We start from the raw sequence: 16,457 nt of genomic DNA on the forward strand, positions 1-16,457 counted from the left end.
AAATATTCAAACATCAGTTGAGTGAGGTTTTCTGTTAAAAGGTCCTAATGCCAGTTACCCACTGTGCCCCTTGAAAGATGCATGCTTACAAACATCTGTCATTACAATTTCAATTATTTCCTTGTTGAACCAGTTGGAAGCTTGCATTGCCCCTTTTTGACACCAGTGACATTAATACAATAATTGGGCTTCATTTTGGCAAACTTCCAAGTGGAAGAACTGTAGGTACAGAAGGAATTCAGGACCAAGGTCTCCAAAGGCAGACCGCTCTGAAATGCGGTCATTCTGTGTTCCGCAAGGGCAGGGGAGATATTGTTCTTAAACTGAACATGACTGGAATTCCCACTAGACATTCAAGGCAAGTTACTTTTTGGCAGGGGTAAAATTGCTTGAGCACTCCAAACCTCTTTCTTTGAGCCTAGCATTTCACCCTGCTGTTTAGGCCATGGTCTCAGCAGTTATGTTAACTAGAACTGTTTCCCCAGCTTTCATCCTGCGGAACTCCAAAAGGCTGATATAGTCGGTGCGACTATGAAGAAAAGGAACACGTCACCTGCCATTCAGTAGAGACCAGTAGCAGAGGATAGTCGGTGCACTTCCCAGTCTTGTCCAGTTTGTTAAACTGTGCCTTTCCCTTTCCACCTTTGAAAAGGCAAATGCCTTCTTTACACACACCTAGTGCTGCCTTTTAGACTGCTGTCAGGACCCTTGCTGCTCTTCTCAACATCACGATTCTGAAATGAAATATGTGGTAGTAAATTCTGAATTCACAACAATGAAAATGTGCCAGGTACTCCCGAGTAAAACTCCTACCTTCCTACCCAGTTGCTATGGATCTCAAGGTGCTTGACTCCACATCAGAGTATAAGCACTTCTTTTGCACACTTCCTCTTAGATAGATAATACCAGACAGGTCAATACACCATGTACAGGGTTATTAGACTGTGCCTTTAAAAGCCCCCATCTGTAAATGGTGAATAGCTATGTCTACCTTTCACAAACCCTCTGGAACCCCAAATTCTCCTCAGTCTCTCATTGCTCCAGGGTTGTGGTGGGAAGCAATTTGCAAAAGCCTTGTACAAGTATTTGCATCCTCTAGCTGGAGGATTCTGAGTACAGTGCAGGCTCTCTCTGCCTACTCCCTGCCCCCCTACGCTCCCTTCCCTGCCTACCCCATAGGTTAGTGGGCTAGACATTATTTGAGGCCTGGTCTTCTTCACCATGTCTACAGCAACAGGAAAGAAACTGTACATGGGTAGAGGCTAGGAGTGTTATCTCCCCTGTGCAGGTATATTGGTGCCAGTCAACGTTGAGCACAGACACACAATACCATCTCCTCTCCAACATCAAGCTCCTATCCTAGAATCTTTGCCCTAAGAAGAGTTTAAATTAAAATGTTGTGACTTTGTCAATGGTCAAAATTGACAACCTTGAGAGGTTTTACCTGTTGCAGTAGAAGTCTTCTCAATGCATTTATGGAGATGAAGGTCATTTGCATAAGGACTGAAATACCCCACTTTACAGGAGTCATGCTGATAGCACAAGAGGTGCATTGTTCAATACTGTAGCTATTTTATACAATTCATTCACTTGGACCTACTTTTTTTTTAAGCTCCTGTGTAGAACAGGGTCTTCTAACTTTTGGTGTAGGATGAAAGGGTTGCACTGGTCCTCTGAATCCTAGTAAATTACAATCAATCACCACTGACTTTATAGGAATAAGCTAGAGGAAGAACTGAAACCTCACCAGCAATCTGGAATAGGAGGCTATTCCTTCTCTTTGGTTCAACTCTACCAAAGGGAATGAGTTACATGAATTATATAGTTAAAGCACACTTGCATTGGATGATTTGACCCTGAGGGCAGACAGGAGGCTGTGTTGGCATCTAATAGCAGTTTATATAGCACTTTCTTAAGTGCTGCATAAAATAAAAAAATGCCTCGAAACATGGTTTTGTTGGTATCAGCAATAGTACAGCTCGAGATGAAAAGCATCCTTTTGTTCCAGTGTAAAGGGAAGATTATAGACTAGTTCATGCGACTCACTCTTGCATGCTGGTCACTCGCACAGCTAGAGACTCTGGGAACCATTCTGGCCAGAACATTTGAAGTAGCTCTATTTTTTTGCAGCATACAGGGAGGGTGCTGTGCAAACCCCAAGAAACAAAACCAAGCAGAAAGCTTCAACAGGGTTCAAACTAGGCCAATGTAAAGCAGGTAGGGTCAGCAACACTTGCCTGCCAACTTCTCCCAGTCTCCCCATACTTCCTGCTCCTTCCCTGTCACAAGTTTGATGTTATTTGTGGTTGGGGAGTGGGGGACTCCTTGGATGAGGAGCAGCTCTAGGGGTAACCTGGTGTTTTCAGCCAAACCAGTTGTCCCACCCGAGTCTTCATATTTTGCACCCACACAGAGTTCCCCTTTCAGAGGGTTGCCCTTGCAGGTTTCAGAGACCTTGTCAAGGCTCTAGCTATCAAAGCCTTTCCCCCTTTTCCCTCTCTGGCCACACCTGCCTTAGCCCACTGATAAAGACCCCAACCTTCTACGTTTTAGGTCTGGCCTCAATAGCCATTTCCCCTCACTTTTGGGGCTCTGTCTCAGAGCGCTAGAGTCTGCCCAGAGGCTTGGGGTCATCTCTTAACCCCTATAACAAAGAAAGTTTGGGCACCTTTGCACCCCTGTTCACAGCCTTCTCTACCCCTATAGCCACAGCTTGGTCCTCTGGTTCAGAGGTCCAAACCAAAACAAAAGTAAAAGCCAGCTGCTCTGCAAAAAAACAAGTCATCTCCTTGGGTACATACAGCCCTCCAGCCTTACCTCCTTAGGAGTCTTTCCCCTCCAGGTTTCCTGAGCAGTTTATGTGCCTACCTTCTCCAGCAACACCCACACTCTCTAAAGCTACCCTCCCCACTACTACCCTTGTATAGCCCCAGGCTGGGTTTAAATCTCCTATCCCAGCCTCCTTCAGGTTACCTGACCCAGGCTGCTGTACCCAGTGGCCAGGTGCAGCCAGTCACTTGTTAACCACCTGTCTTTATCAGTCCACCTGTGCTGCTACCCTTAACTGTCTGCCCCCTTAACTGCCTGCCCTCTCAAGCCTCACCTGTATCAGGGGCAGGGGTTCCCTGTTACAGTTACCTCGACCATTTTTGTAGGCATATGATTGCATTCTGAAAGAGATTTTTTGAGTTTTGAAAATGGGAGAGCAATGGTGCAAAGTTCCTTTAGAGCAAAACTTGTCCAAGCAAATGGTAACATCTCATGATGCATAACATTGTGTAATAAACACTGGGCAATGGGTTTATTATAATTTCTAGGTTACGGGAAGAATTTTTTACTCCGTTCTTGGTACCCAGGAAGTACTAGACTAGGAGTAGGGAGATACAAGGCTCCTCTATAACAGTGTTTCCTCAACCTTTTAAGTAGCAAGTACCCCCTAACTTCTGAAAACTTTAATAAGTACCCCAACACTCAATTTTCCAGGGGATTTTATATTTACAGACTAATGTGTGCCATGTGTTGGAAGAAGGGCTGTGTACATAAGGCTGTGATATGACAGATGTCTGATCTGGTGTGAGTAGGGTTGCCACCTTTTATACCGGGGTGCACAACTCAAGTATGTACCTGGGCTAGAGGTGATATTAGCTAAAGCTAGGAGGGCTGAACCCAGTGCCACACAAAGTGCAGCACACCAAATTATTACAGGAGAATTAAATTTTTTCAATTGCACCAATTTTTTTGCCATAATTTTGGGAGGAGGAAGGGGCAAGAGAGAGGAAAAAAGAGAGAGGGAGTGAGTGTTAGGGTACCTGCATACCCTCTGCCTATGTCTCACATACCCCCAAGGATACACGTACCACAGGTTGAGAAACTATGCTGTATAAAACACTGTACTGTAAATTGATCCTAGGGGCTTGTACACCAGCCAGGATCCCTGTGATATACTGAACTCTGGATACCCTGTCATACAGAGGAGGTAATTCTCAGATCTGAACATTAACCTTTGGTTTTGGTTGTGCCCTTTCCCAGGACACTTCCAGTACTCTGCTTACTGTTAGCGCTGTGTAGCATGGGATAGGGACACCAGCTCAATGCCATCCAGAGGAATACTTGTAAGGGTTCTCTTCCTTCAGCTGGCATACAGACCAATCAACGCTGTACCAGCACATTGTTTAGCTAATTAAATCCAACTGAGGTTGAGCAGGTTACCAGCCACTAGTTTACCTGACTGGCTGTTGCCCTACATTTAAGGAGAGCTCAAAGACTTGAACTCTCTGACATAAAGTGCCCTCACCTTCATTCTTGAAGCACTTCCTAAGCCTTACATATCGCTCCTCCTGGTTCTTGCTTTACCTCCAGGTCCTACCTGCTCGCTCATCTTTATCCTCCAGATCCCCCTTTTGGCTCCTGACCCTTGGCGTACAGTCTGACTGCAGTCTTCTTTCTTGGCAATAAATAACCTTTTGTTTTCCTCTTCTGATAAAAACATTCTGGTTTTCACTATGGTAAATTGGCATTGCTCCACTGCCTTCAACAGAACTGCTCCCATTCATACCTAATGGGGGTCCAACTCTAAACTGTGAGGAACAAAATCAGATATGAAATAGAAGCCAATTACTGGGAGTTATACCTCATTAGATGTGGATTATAGTAGCTTTGCTTTCAGTCTTTTGTACTGCTCTATGATGTCCCTGCTACAATGATCTCTAATTATTTTCTGTGATTAAAATGAAGGCCACTGTTATATATGTACTTACATACACATGCACTGCTTTGCTGATGTCTCTGTCCTAACTTGCACTGTCCTCTGATATATATGGATCTATCTATAAACATAGATAGATCTATATATCACAGTGTGCAGTGTTATACCTGTCTAATGATAGTGAGAAGAGGTTTTTGTGTGTCCAAAGACTGCCTCATCCCCATCATCTTTCTGAAGAATTAGAAACACATTTACCACAATAGCATAGAACTGATTATGGAAGACATGAGTCATGTCAGGTAAAATAGTTCATCTTCCTGCCAGGGAAGGATCATTTACTACCACACATTTATTAGTACTTTTTTTGGTCTATAATTTTAATGATATTTTTAATCAGAATTGCATTAATGCAGAGGTCCTTATAAGCATTGCTAAGGGCTCAATGTACTAAGCATTGTACAAACACATACATGGATCAGGGAAGGAATTTTTAAAAGGCATCAGTGACAGTTATATGCCTGAACTTCATTGAAATTCAGTGGGAGGTAGGTAGCTAGCTGCCATTTGTGCCTTTGGAAGTCTTTCCAAGGTTCCAGTCTCAAATTGAAAAGTTAAGTGACATTAAAAAGAGCCTTTGGGGTTCATCTAGCAGTGTAAATGAAACCGAGGTGAACAAACAATGTCTAACTCTTCAGATGCATCCTAATGCACAAATGATATTTGCCAAAGTATGAATGGCATACCTCATGTGAAGTCAACACTGAGAAACAAGGCTTCCAGCGGAACCTCTGGAATTGAATGTGTTAACAATTACATTAGGGTCTGTATTCACTGGAGAGAAAGAGAGCAAGCATGAGATGCTGTGCAGACCAGGTTATGTGACAGTGTCAGGCATGGTGAAAATAAAAGTCACTTGTTGAGAATACTGACCTTCTCTTTCAGTGAGTTATCAAATCATATCTTATAAAGCTAATGCCCAGGTATAGAGAGTGCTTCACTGCCCACTGAAGTCACTGGGAATCCTTCCATTGATTTCATTTGAATTTGGACCAGCCTTATATGCAGAACAATCTTTTGGCATAGGTTTTATCTGGCAATTAGTAATCTACTCTAAGTTGGGCAATCCATTTATTTGTGTTTCACGTCCCAGTCTTCCCTGGATGTGAAGGGCAAACTCTGGTTCTGAGCCACTGTTTCTGCCATCAGAACTAGTGTGTGATCTCCCTTGGGACTCCAGAATGGCAGACAACAATTTCTTTTTCATCAAGTAGCAGTTAACAGACAGCCTGCTATAGCAGTGAATTCTGTATTCCCAAGAAGGAATCTTGGACAGATATCTGCAAGCTTCACAATAGTGATACGTCAGACTGGATGCTTTGCTAGCTGAGTTCAGCATTAAACATACAATAGTTATTCTTTTGCAAGAGGCCCTGGTTTTCAAAATCTAATCCAAAAGAACATCAATCATTGAACATCTGGGTAAGATTCAAATTCTGATTCAGGAAAGATGTGAAATCTATTCTATTTACTGTCCGGGTTGGTCTTATGAGTCAAGCATTAGTCTGCAACTCTAAAGATCTCCTCTCTTTGCAGCTTAAATACAATGTACCCTTTGGCAAGTCCCTCAGTTGGTGGCTTAGTTTTCAAACTGTGAAACCAGGATTTCTTTGCAAGGGTACTGTTATAAACCATTATTAAGGGGATAGGTGCCCTTCTCAGTACGCACATATAAAATTTGGCCTAGAATTACCTGATGTCACCACTGAGCGCTGCAAAACATCTTTTTTTCCTGAAAATGGTAATAAAAGAGCAATTCTACTGTGAATAAAGACCTGGGTAAAAATCTATTCAGCATTTGAAATGCAGAATGAATCATGCATTGAACTGAAGAGGAAACACATTGGGTGCGTCCAGACAAGCATGCACATGCCTCTTGTAGCGTCTCAAAGCCCTTTGAGACACTGCAAGAAGCACTTGCGGGAACAAAAAAATGCAAATTTGCAGTGCGGGGGCAAAATTAGACCGCTGGATATCCAGGGGTCAAAAAATACCCCGGCCAAAAAAGTGGGACCGTGCCCTGAGGCAACTGAAGGCTCGGGTCCTCCACAGAGAGGCTCTGGTAGCCAGCCAGAGCATCTCTATGGCTGGCCCTTACCCCAGTGCTGAAGCATGCTGACTGCCCATGCAGAGCAGGCAACATGCCAGCCACAGGGAGCTGGACCCGAGCTCCATGCCAATAAGTAGGGGGTGGGGTGAGGCTGGAGATGGGGGAGGGGACCATGGGGGGGACCCCCACCGGCCCCATCTCCCACCCAGTCCCCCAGCCCTCCGTTAGCTGCTCCACCTGGCCCCATCCCCTGCCAGCTCCCTTGGCCCCCCCTCACCCAGCCTCCCCGATGGCTGCCCCACCCGGCCTCAGCATCCCCGCACTTTAAAAAAAAAAAAAAAAAGCCCTGCACTCCCAACAGTAGCAGCAGCTGTGGGGGCTCTGGGGCCTTCTGGCAGAACCCCCCTGCCCAGCCCCCACTCCCAGATTGTCCCCCCCCTGCCTGGCCCTGCCCCTGCCCCTGAACACCCTCCCCATATGTCCCCAGCAGTCCAGGACTCAAAATATTTTTTTTAAAAATCCCCGTGCTCACCGGCAGTAGCAGCAGCTGTCAGGGTCACTGGGGCCTTCTGGCAGAGCCCCCCACACAGCACAGGGCAGTGGGAGGCAGTGGGGGTCGGCCCCAGCTGCCTGGCACTGGTGCTGCCACTGCTCCATCGCATGGGTGCGACCCAGGTCGGCAGGGCACCGCATGGCTCCACGCACTGTCAGGCAGCTGGGGCCACTCAGGCTGAGCGTTGCCGGGCCCCAGATAACAGCCAGCAGCCCCAGCTGCCTAACAGCATGCGGAGCCATGCGGGGAGTGGCCGGGGGGTATGTGGGCCCTGGGGGGGGCTGGTGGCCCCTCTGGGGGGCTGTGGCTCCTGTGGGAGGGCATGGAGCCCCTGTGGGGTGGCATGTGGGCACTGTGGGGGGCTGTGGCCCTGTTCTGGGGGGCAGTCCATGAGCTGTGTGGGGGGCTGCACCCTGCAGGGGGCAGGGGATGCACCCCTCCTGAGCAGCCCCCCATAGTCCCCCCATGATTCACCCACACCTACCCACACATCCTACAGCACCCCACATCCCTCCACAGCCACCCACATCCCCCTAGCACACGCCTTGCATGCCTGCCTCCAGGGCTGGATGGATTATGATAGGGTGGGACCCTAAGATAGGGGTTCCCAACCTTTCCATGCTGCGACCCGGCAAACTGCGGACCACCGCGCAGAGTCCCACGCCCAGAATTTCTGGCCGGAACACAGGTAAAGGTACTCCCACGCCCCTGGGCAGGGGGTGGGCCAAGCTTCAACCGCAGGCCCTGCAGGAGGAGTCACAGCCTCTCTGCCCAGCTCTGCAGGGCTGCGGTTTTCTGGTCCACAATCACTTCCGGTCTGGCAGCCAATGCTTAGAGGCCCCTCATAATGTGAGGCCCTAAGCTATAGTTTGCTTAGCTTGTGCCTAAATCCGTCACTGCCCGGATTCTAGACAGGATAAGACCTGCTGGCAGGAGCTGTGGCTGCAGGGGCAGCTGTCCCCACATTCTGGTGAGTGAAAGGGTCAGGAGGAGCTCTAACTTCTCTATGATAAGAAAACCAAAGGCAAACAGCAAAACATATAGGTATTTCAAATTTATTTTATTATGATGATAGAGACACTAGCAGATCTGCCAGTGTGGATTTTCCTAAAAGCAACGGCTGCATGCCAAGTAAGTTGCATTGTTTTTGCATGCTGCTGACATAAGCAGGACATTCTGCAGATGCGAATGGATTGTTAAAATGGCAACATCTGGCATCCTTATTACCTCCGTTTTTTTTTTAACTTTGTTGGCTGTAACTCCTGCAGCTCCAAGTCCCTAATTTTAGAGAAGTCCTCAAAGTGCTTCTGAGGTCTCTAAGATGCAGCCTGAATCATCCTGTCCCACCTGTGAAAAGAGAGAATGCATTCAGCTGCTGTAGTCTGAATGCCTGGGCAGCACTTGAGCACATTCATCAATAGGACACCTACCATTTGTGTACATGACTGTTAGCAGAATGGGAGACTCTAGCAGACTCTATAATAGGAATAGTTCCAAGGAAGAGCAACTTATGCTAATGCTCCAGCTGAGGGGAAGAGGACAGGGGCACAGTGTCACTGTCAGAGTGCACTGGGGTTCGGCAATCTCCAGGTGGCTTCAAGTTTCTCACAAGCCGATGTCACTTAAAGTAGCTTCTTGGGAAGTGGAAAGGTAGCTCAAAGCTAATTTTGTCACTGCCTCAAAAGTGTTGAGTGTGTCCCCAGAAATCTCAATCATGTGAGAGCGAGTTGGAAGGCATTCAAAGCATTGTGAATACTTTCCTAGAAAATATACAAGTCACAGAAGCAATTGGATCTGCAGCATCAGCAATGAGACAATGTGCTGCGTTTTCCTTCCTCTTTAAAAAGGAAAAGGCTAAATATATTAAATGCAGAACGTGTTTTGGGGCAATGTTGTGTGAGATTACACGGACCTGATTCTTTTCTCAGTTACACTAATGTAAATTGAGAGCAATTCCTCTGACACTGTCCTAGTCTAAATGAAGATCTGAGAGGAGTTGAAGGTTCCCAGAGAAACTTGAAGCATACACATTTAACATGTCGTGTATACTAGCTTGACACTGATGTAATTTCATTGGCAGCAGTGATGTTACTCCCCCATTTCCCTGACCTAAAGGACAGTAGAGTAAGGTGCCCTATATGCATTTAACAGCAAAGAAAAAAAATCCTTTCTCTACAGTAACTTATCTGTGCAATATAATAAGTAGAGAGTAATGATATATAACTCTCCATGCATGCCATTTTCTGATGATAGGTATTCATATGGTACAGAAAAAAGAAAGAAAGCTTTTCCATCTTGCCATATAGAGGCAAATTCAGCATAGGGTCAAATGGGACTTATTTTTCATTCCTTGATTCCAAGATTTGCCCCACTTTACCCCTACCCCCACCGAAGGGTGGATGTGTGTTTTGCTCACTACCAATCTAAATTATACCACCTACAGAAAACTGCGTAACTTAGATTGATTCCACCTTGGGCTTTTTGAATGTCTGTTCGTAGCCCAGGAGATCAAATTCCTATAACAGGCCTGATTCTCCATCTTGATTCAAGTTGGAGAATACTCCATGGCAAGAATAACTCCATTGCCACTAAGTCTGTTAGTAAAGTTCGTGGAGTTATCCTAGTATCAACGGAATAATGCATTGGTGAATCAGGCCCTATATTTTTAACATAATTCAAAGATGTCCTCAGTTGTCAAGAGTAAAGTAACTGTAGTATGATTAGGCAAAGGGCAGGGCAGGGTGGCATCTTACAGACCAACTTGTTTAGAGAGGCATGAGCTTTCATATGTTACAGCCTACTGCATCAGATGCTATGAAAGAGTTAATCTATAAGCCTAAATTCGGCATAACATAGAACCAATGAAAATTAGGGTTGGGAGGGACCTCAGGAGGTCACCTAGTCCAACCTCCTCCTCAAAGCAGTACAATCCCCATCTAGATCATTCCACCCAGGACTTTGTTGAGCTGGGCCTTAAAAGCCTCCAAGGATGGACATTCTACCATCTCTCTAGATAACCTGTTCCAGTGCTTCACCACCCTCCTAGTGAGAAAGTTTTTCCTAATATCCAACCTAGACTTCCCTTGCTGCAACTTGAGACCACTGCTCCTTGTTCTGTCATCTGCCACCACTGAGAACTGTCCAGCTCCATCCTCTTTGGAACCTCCCTTCAGGGAGCTGAGGGCTGCTATTAAATGCCCTCTTAGTCTTCTCTTCTGCAAACTAAATAAGCCCAGTTCCCCCAGCCTCTCCTCAGAAGTCATGTGCCCCTAACCATTTTTGTTGCCCTCCACTGGACTCTCTCCAACTTGGCCACATCCTTTCTGTAGTGGGGGCCCCAAAACTGGACACAGTACTCCAGATGTGGCCTCACCAGTGCAGAATAGAAGGAATAATCACTTCTCTCAATCTTGTGGCAACACTTCTACTAATGCAATATGCTGTTAGCCTTGTTGGCAACAAGGGCACTCTGTTGACTCATATCCATCTTATTGTCCACTGTAACTCCAAGGTCCTTTTCTGCAGAGCTGCTGCCCAGCCCCCAGCCTGTACTGGTGCTTGGGATTCTTCTATCCTAAGTGCAGGACTTCACACTTGTCCCTGTTGAACCTCATAAGATTTCTTCTGGCCCACTCCTCCAATTTGCCTAGGTCACTGAATTCAGCCCCATGACTCATCTGCATATAAATTTTTGGTGGTTCCCAAGACTCATGACAAAAACATCTCGTTCCAGACATGAGTGGAGGGCTAATTAGCACATGGATGCTATGTGGGTGGAGGGTATCTAGAGTACACACATATACTGAGCAGTGCTGGGCTGCAGGCTCACCATGGCTTGAAATATTGTGACTGTGTTGGAGACCACCCCACTGAACTACATGATAAATCATGAACCTTTTAGCTTTGAACTAATATCATGCATAGCTTGAACTATGTATTTATTGGATACAAAAGTGCTGCTTAAAAGTGTGTTAATGGAGTACCCATGCTAAACCTTGCAGCAGTTTGTGATACAAGGTAAAATGCATCTATTCTGGATTAACTAAATCTATGTGTACCTGTAGTAATTTGCCTGTATACAACATTCTACAGGTATGTTTATTTTAAAGTCAGTGTTTTTAAATTTGCCCCTCACTTCAATGTGTTTAGGGAGAGCAGAGTCTGACAGTAAGGGCCTGGGGAAAGGGCTACAGAGGGAAGGGTTGTGGGGGCAGGGGGCAAGGGACCCATCTGACCCCCCAGATTTATTTTCCCTGCTGTAGCAGTGGGAGAGGGGCAAATTCAAAGCAAGCCTCCAAAAACAGATTCTGTACCTGGAAAATTGTAATTATTGAGGGGTTGTCTTATATTTAGGGTCATCTTATATTCGACTAAATTAAGTATATTCCAGATCATTTGTGCATCATGACCGTTTCCCATAAATATAGATTATGACTTCTGATATAATTTACCAGAATATATAACTTGCCTTACATAGGAGAGGCCTTTTGCTTGGGCCCCTTTCTAGTGTCAAGCTTGTCTGGATTTCAGTCAGTCTCCTGCTCGTGGACTATGTAACCCAGGTACACCCAAGGGTGTGTCCTATTCTCAATCAGATGAGATGGGTAGGCAGGAGGGGGTGCTGTGAGAGGAATGTCAGAATTTCAAGCGGATTCCTCTTTCCTCTATAGGGTTAGCCCAGGCCCAAAGTTCTTAACTATATACAATTTATTAAGTTACCAACATATATATATATATATATATACACACACACACACACACGCACACATATATATATATATATACACATATATATACACATATATGTATATATATATATACATATATGTGTATATATATATAACTCTTTAATACAGATATAATTACAGATATAGATACAAATATACATATAAAGGCCTGTTAGCTGGAGGAAGTTGGCCCTAGCGAGGACATTCGGGTAAGTACCCATGCGTCAGGCCCAGAAGAGGGGTGGATCCCAGGACAGTTAATCCAGCAAGTTTATACCACAAGTGGGTTAGCTAATAAAGACATTCTTACAGAGCCCATTATACAGAATTAATACACCTATTTATTTATAACACCAACAATAACAATAGATACTGAATAGAAAACATAACTATACCAGATATTAGACGTACCCTATTTGGGTTCTAACCACTTGGTCCCTCAAATGGGATAGGGCAGGGGTAGGCAATGTTTTTTGATCGGAGTGCAGAAGAAACCACAATGTCTACCTTGGAAGGTGCCAGAGTGCCAGCATTCCAGAAAAACAAAATGATGGCGGGGGGCGTTCATGGCAGGATGCATTGCATATTATTATATTTAATAATCATAAATATTGCCTTTGTTGTTGTGTATTCCTTTTTTGTTGAGCATGTTGCAATGAGAGAGGAAAAAAACACAAGTAAGAGAAAGAGGAGAGAGAGAAAGAGAAAGAAAAAGGAGAGCAGAGAGAGAACCAGACACACTTGCATGCACACAGAGAACCATGTGCACAAAGACAAAGAACCAGAACACACCCAGAACAGACACATGCACACACACACCCAGAACAAGACACGTGTGTGGACATACAGACACAAAGAACCAGACAGAGGCAGACAAACATACAGAACCAGATGCGTGGATACATGGAGCTGGGCTCCTGGGCCACTGGACAAAGTCCAACCCAACACTGCCCTGGTCCCACCAGAGCCCTTGTGCTTCCCCGGGGTGCCAGCCCCCGGGCTACAGTGCAGCTGACTGAGGCCCTGGCCTGAAGCCTGCCCATCAGCCCAACCACCCACCCACCCTGCACAGCTAAGTCCACAAAAGGTTTAGTGCTCCTGGCAAGGGGCAGCGCCAGCCTCATCCTAGTGAGGGGGCTGTGCTGGGGCTGGGCTCAGAGCAGTGGGAGTCAGGCAGGCTCAGCTGAAAGTCCTGTTGCAAGCAGCCTGGGCTCTGTGGTTGGCAGCAGCTACCAGAGCCTGGGCTGGCTGCAGCTGGAAGGCTGCAAATTAGCTGTTCCAGGCTCTGGCATCAGCTCTATACCAGCGGGTGCAAGTGCGCCTTGGAGCAGATGGTGGGGATAGGGCCAGAGGCAGCACAGCCCTTCCGCTGTCTGCTCTGACATGCATGTGCAGTTGCTGCCAGCATGGAGCTGATGCCGGGGCTGTGGAGCCCAGCACAGCGGCTTGCAGAGTGCCTGCTGCTTACGGCAGCTGCCCAGAGCCCAGGCTGGCTACAACAGCTGCGCTGGGCTCCAGAGCCCAGTCATCAGCTCTGTGCCAGCAACAGGGGAGAGGCTGGGGTTGCGCTGCCTCAAGCCACTCCCCCACCGTCCACTCTGAGGCACACATGTACCCAGTAGTACGGAGCTAATGCTGGAGCCTGGAGCAGATGTTTGCAGCCTCCTGGCTGCAACCGGCCCAGGCTCTGGGTAGCTGCTGCCAACCGTGGAGCCTGGTCTGCTTAAAGCAGGGCTTGCAGCTGCCCAGCTAGCTGCTGGGAGCAGCCGAGGCTTCATGGCTGGCAGCAGCTGCCTAGAACCCAGGCTGGCAGCGATATGCCAAGCAAAATGGCCTTGTGTGCTGTGCTTGGCACGTGCTGGGGTAGTTGCTGACCCCTGGGATAGGGTCTTCTCCCCTTAGGACCACTTCCCCCACGGTCTCTTGCCCAGAGGCGCCTCCCCTGTGGGACCCGGGTTCCCGGTAACTCATGGTCCTTCCTCTGGGGGCTGTCAATCTGGCCTCTGGGTCCCCACACCATCTCAGGCCTCCTGGAGCAGTCAGCCTCAAGTTGGGGGTTCTTCCCTCTGGGCCCTCTGTCCCGCATTGGGCACCCAGGGAGCTCCTATGGGAACTGAGCTCTCACTGGCTTCAGTTCTCCAGCCTCATGCCGGTTCCTGGGTCTCGTGCCAGGGGTCCTTCCCTTTCTCAGGCCCTGCTCTGGGCACCGGGGCTCTTTTAGTTTAATACTGAGCCACACTGTGGGGCTCTGGCTTTCCGGCCTAGAGCCGGGCCTAACTTGAGCAGCCTCAAGCTGCTCCCAGGACTGGCTCTCCGTGCGCTGACCTGCGCACTGTGTGTGGCCTGAGCAGCCTTGAGCAGCTCCCAGGCCTGGCTCTCTGCACTGATCCATGCACTGTTGAGGCTCAGGCGGAGTCCAGATGATGGTCTTCTATGCAGCTCCTCTCTCCTTGCCATCCCTTGCTGCATCTGCCCACTGTGCTGAGCATGCTAGGCTTTTATTTACACTGGAAGCCCTGCCCCGAAGTCTTCTGGACCTGCAAAGCACAGTCTTCAATCAGGTCCAGGTGCTTCTCGCACCCTTCCCCTCTGAGCAGAGGCAGGGCAAGCCCCTCCCAGCTGTTACCTGATTGGTGGAAATGTTCTTCCAATCCAAAGTGTCCTTCTCCAAGCCAGGCTTGCCAGGCAAAAGCAGCAAGCCCCCCACAACCATTTCTTCCCCTTAGCTTAAGCTCCCTATTCTCTGTTTGGGGTTTATAACCGCCTGCAGGTCCTCCTTAAGCTGCTAGCCACCCACAGCTGGGTCTCTACCACTGGCTGTCTGCTACCACTTAAAGGGCCAAACCACCCTTTTATAGCACCTCAGAGAGTCATCATTCTAGCCCAACTCCTGGTCAAGGCTGGACCCTCTGGGATAAGTGTTTGCACTTAAAAACTTTCATTGCTGAAGATCCCACAACCTCTATCGCTAATCTATTCCAGCATTTAACCACCTACATACCCCAATGTCCAACCTAGATCTCCCTTGTTGTAATTCAAAGACCACTATCCCATGCTCCTTATTCATGTGGGCACCAATGACACGACTCGGAGCACTCCCAGTCAGGTCATGAGGCGCTACAGGGATTTGGGAGCAGGGCTTAAGGGTCTGGGGGCACAGGTGGTGTTCTCGTCGATCCTCCCAGTCTCAGGCTATGGGCTGAGAAGGGACAGGAGGATCTATGTGGTCAACCAAAGACTGCAGCGCTGGTGTCGTCAGGAAGGCTTTGGCTTTCATGACCACAGCCCGCTCTTTGGCAAGAGAGGCAGCGAGCTGCTGGGAAGAGATGGTCTCCACCTCTCTCCCCTAGGGAGGAGGCTCTTCTCAGCCAGACTGGCTGACCTGCTCCACCGGGCTTTAAACTAAGCCCGTTGGGGGACGGGGGGACTACCGCCACTGCTGGCCCGCTGAGCAATCCTTGCAAAGCCAGCGGATCACGGCACTCAAGGGAGCCCACCCCAGCCCCAGCCCTGGTAAAATCTGTGGGCAAGGAAGGAGCCCCACAGGGGGCACTTGCCTGCCTGTACACTAATGCCAGGAGCTTGGGGAATAAACAGGAGGAGCTCATCCTCCTGCTCAGTGCAAACAATCATGATGTCATAGGGATAACGGAGACCTGGTGGGACTCCACCCATGACTGGACCACGAGTATAGATGGCTATACCCTGTACAGGAGGGATCGTGTAGAGAAAAGGGGCGGGGGTGTAGCTCTCTATGTTAAGGAAAGCTACGCGTCCCTGCAAGCCGATATTGGCGACCAGGGTGGACGGCTGGAGACCCTCTGGGTTAAAATCCGTGGGGAACACGGCACAGGGGACACAATGGTGGGAGTCTATTACAGACCTCCCACCCAAAGTCCTGAGCTTGACCAGGAGTTTGCCCAGGAACTGGCTGAGGCAGCTTGCTCCAGGACCATGGTTGTCATGGGTGACTTCAATTACCCAGACATCTCGTGGGAGGGTCGCTCAGCAAAATCTGAGCGGTCGCAGAGCTTCCTCTCGTGCGTGGATGACCTCTACCTGACTCAAGAAGTCTATGGGCCAACAAGAGGCAAAGCGCTGCTCGACCTGGTACTGGCTACTGGGGATGAGCTAGTTGGCGACCTAGTGATCGATGGGAAGCTGGGTGACAGCAACCATGAGCTGATCACCTTCACCATCCGCCGAAAAGCTGGCAAGTTGGTCAGCAACACGGAAGTCCTTGACTTCAGGAAAGCCGACTTTGACAAGCTCAGGAGGCTTGTCAGTGAGGCCCTAAGGGACTGTGACCACAGGGAGAGGGGAGTTCAAGAAGAGTGGTTGCTCCTCAAGGGAGCGATCCTCAAT

At 48.0% G+C, this 16,457-nt stretch overlaps 1 long non-coding RNA gene across 1 annotated transcript in view; it reads right to left on the reverse strand.

Moving 5' to 3' along the window:
* Nucleotides 1–8,463: 8,463 nt before the first annotated feature.
* LOC132249460 (uncharacterized) overlaps nt 8,464–16,457 on the reverse strand; it is a 38,988-nt gene continuing 30,994 nt past the window's right edge. Inside the window, exon 5 of the long non-coding RNA XR_009460933.1 lies at nt 8,464–8,712. This is a non-coding gene — a long non-coding RNA (uncharacterized LOC132249460). The remainder of the gene's footprint in view (nt 8,713–16,457) is intronic.

This window comes from Alligator mississippiensis, chromosome 3 (genome assembly GCF_030867095.1).
Source record: "Alligator mississippiensis isolate rAllMis1 chromosome 3, rAllMis1, whole genome shotgun sequence".
NCBI classification, from domain to species: domain Eukaryota; kingdom Metazoa; phylum Chordata; order Crocodylia; family Alligatoridae; genus Alligator; species Alligator mississippiensis.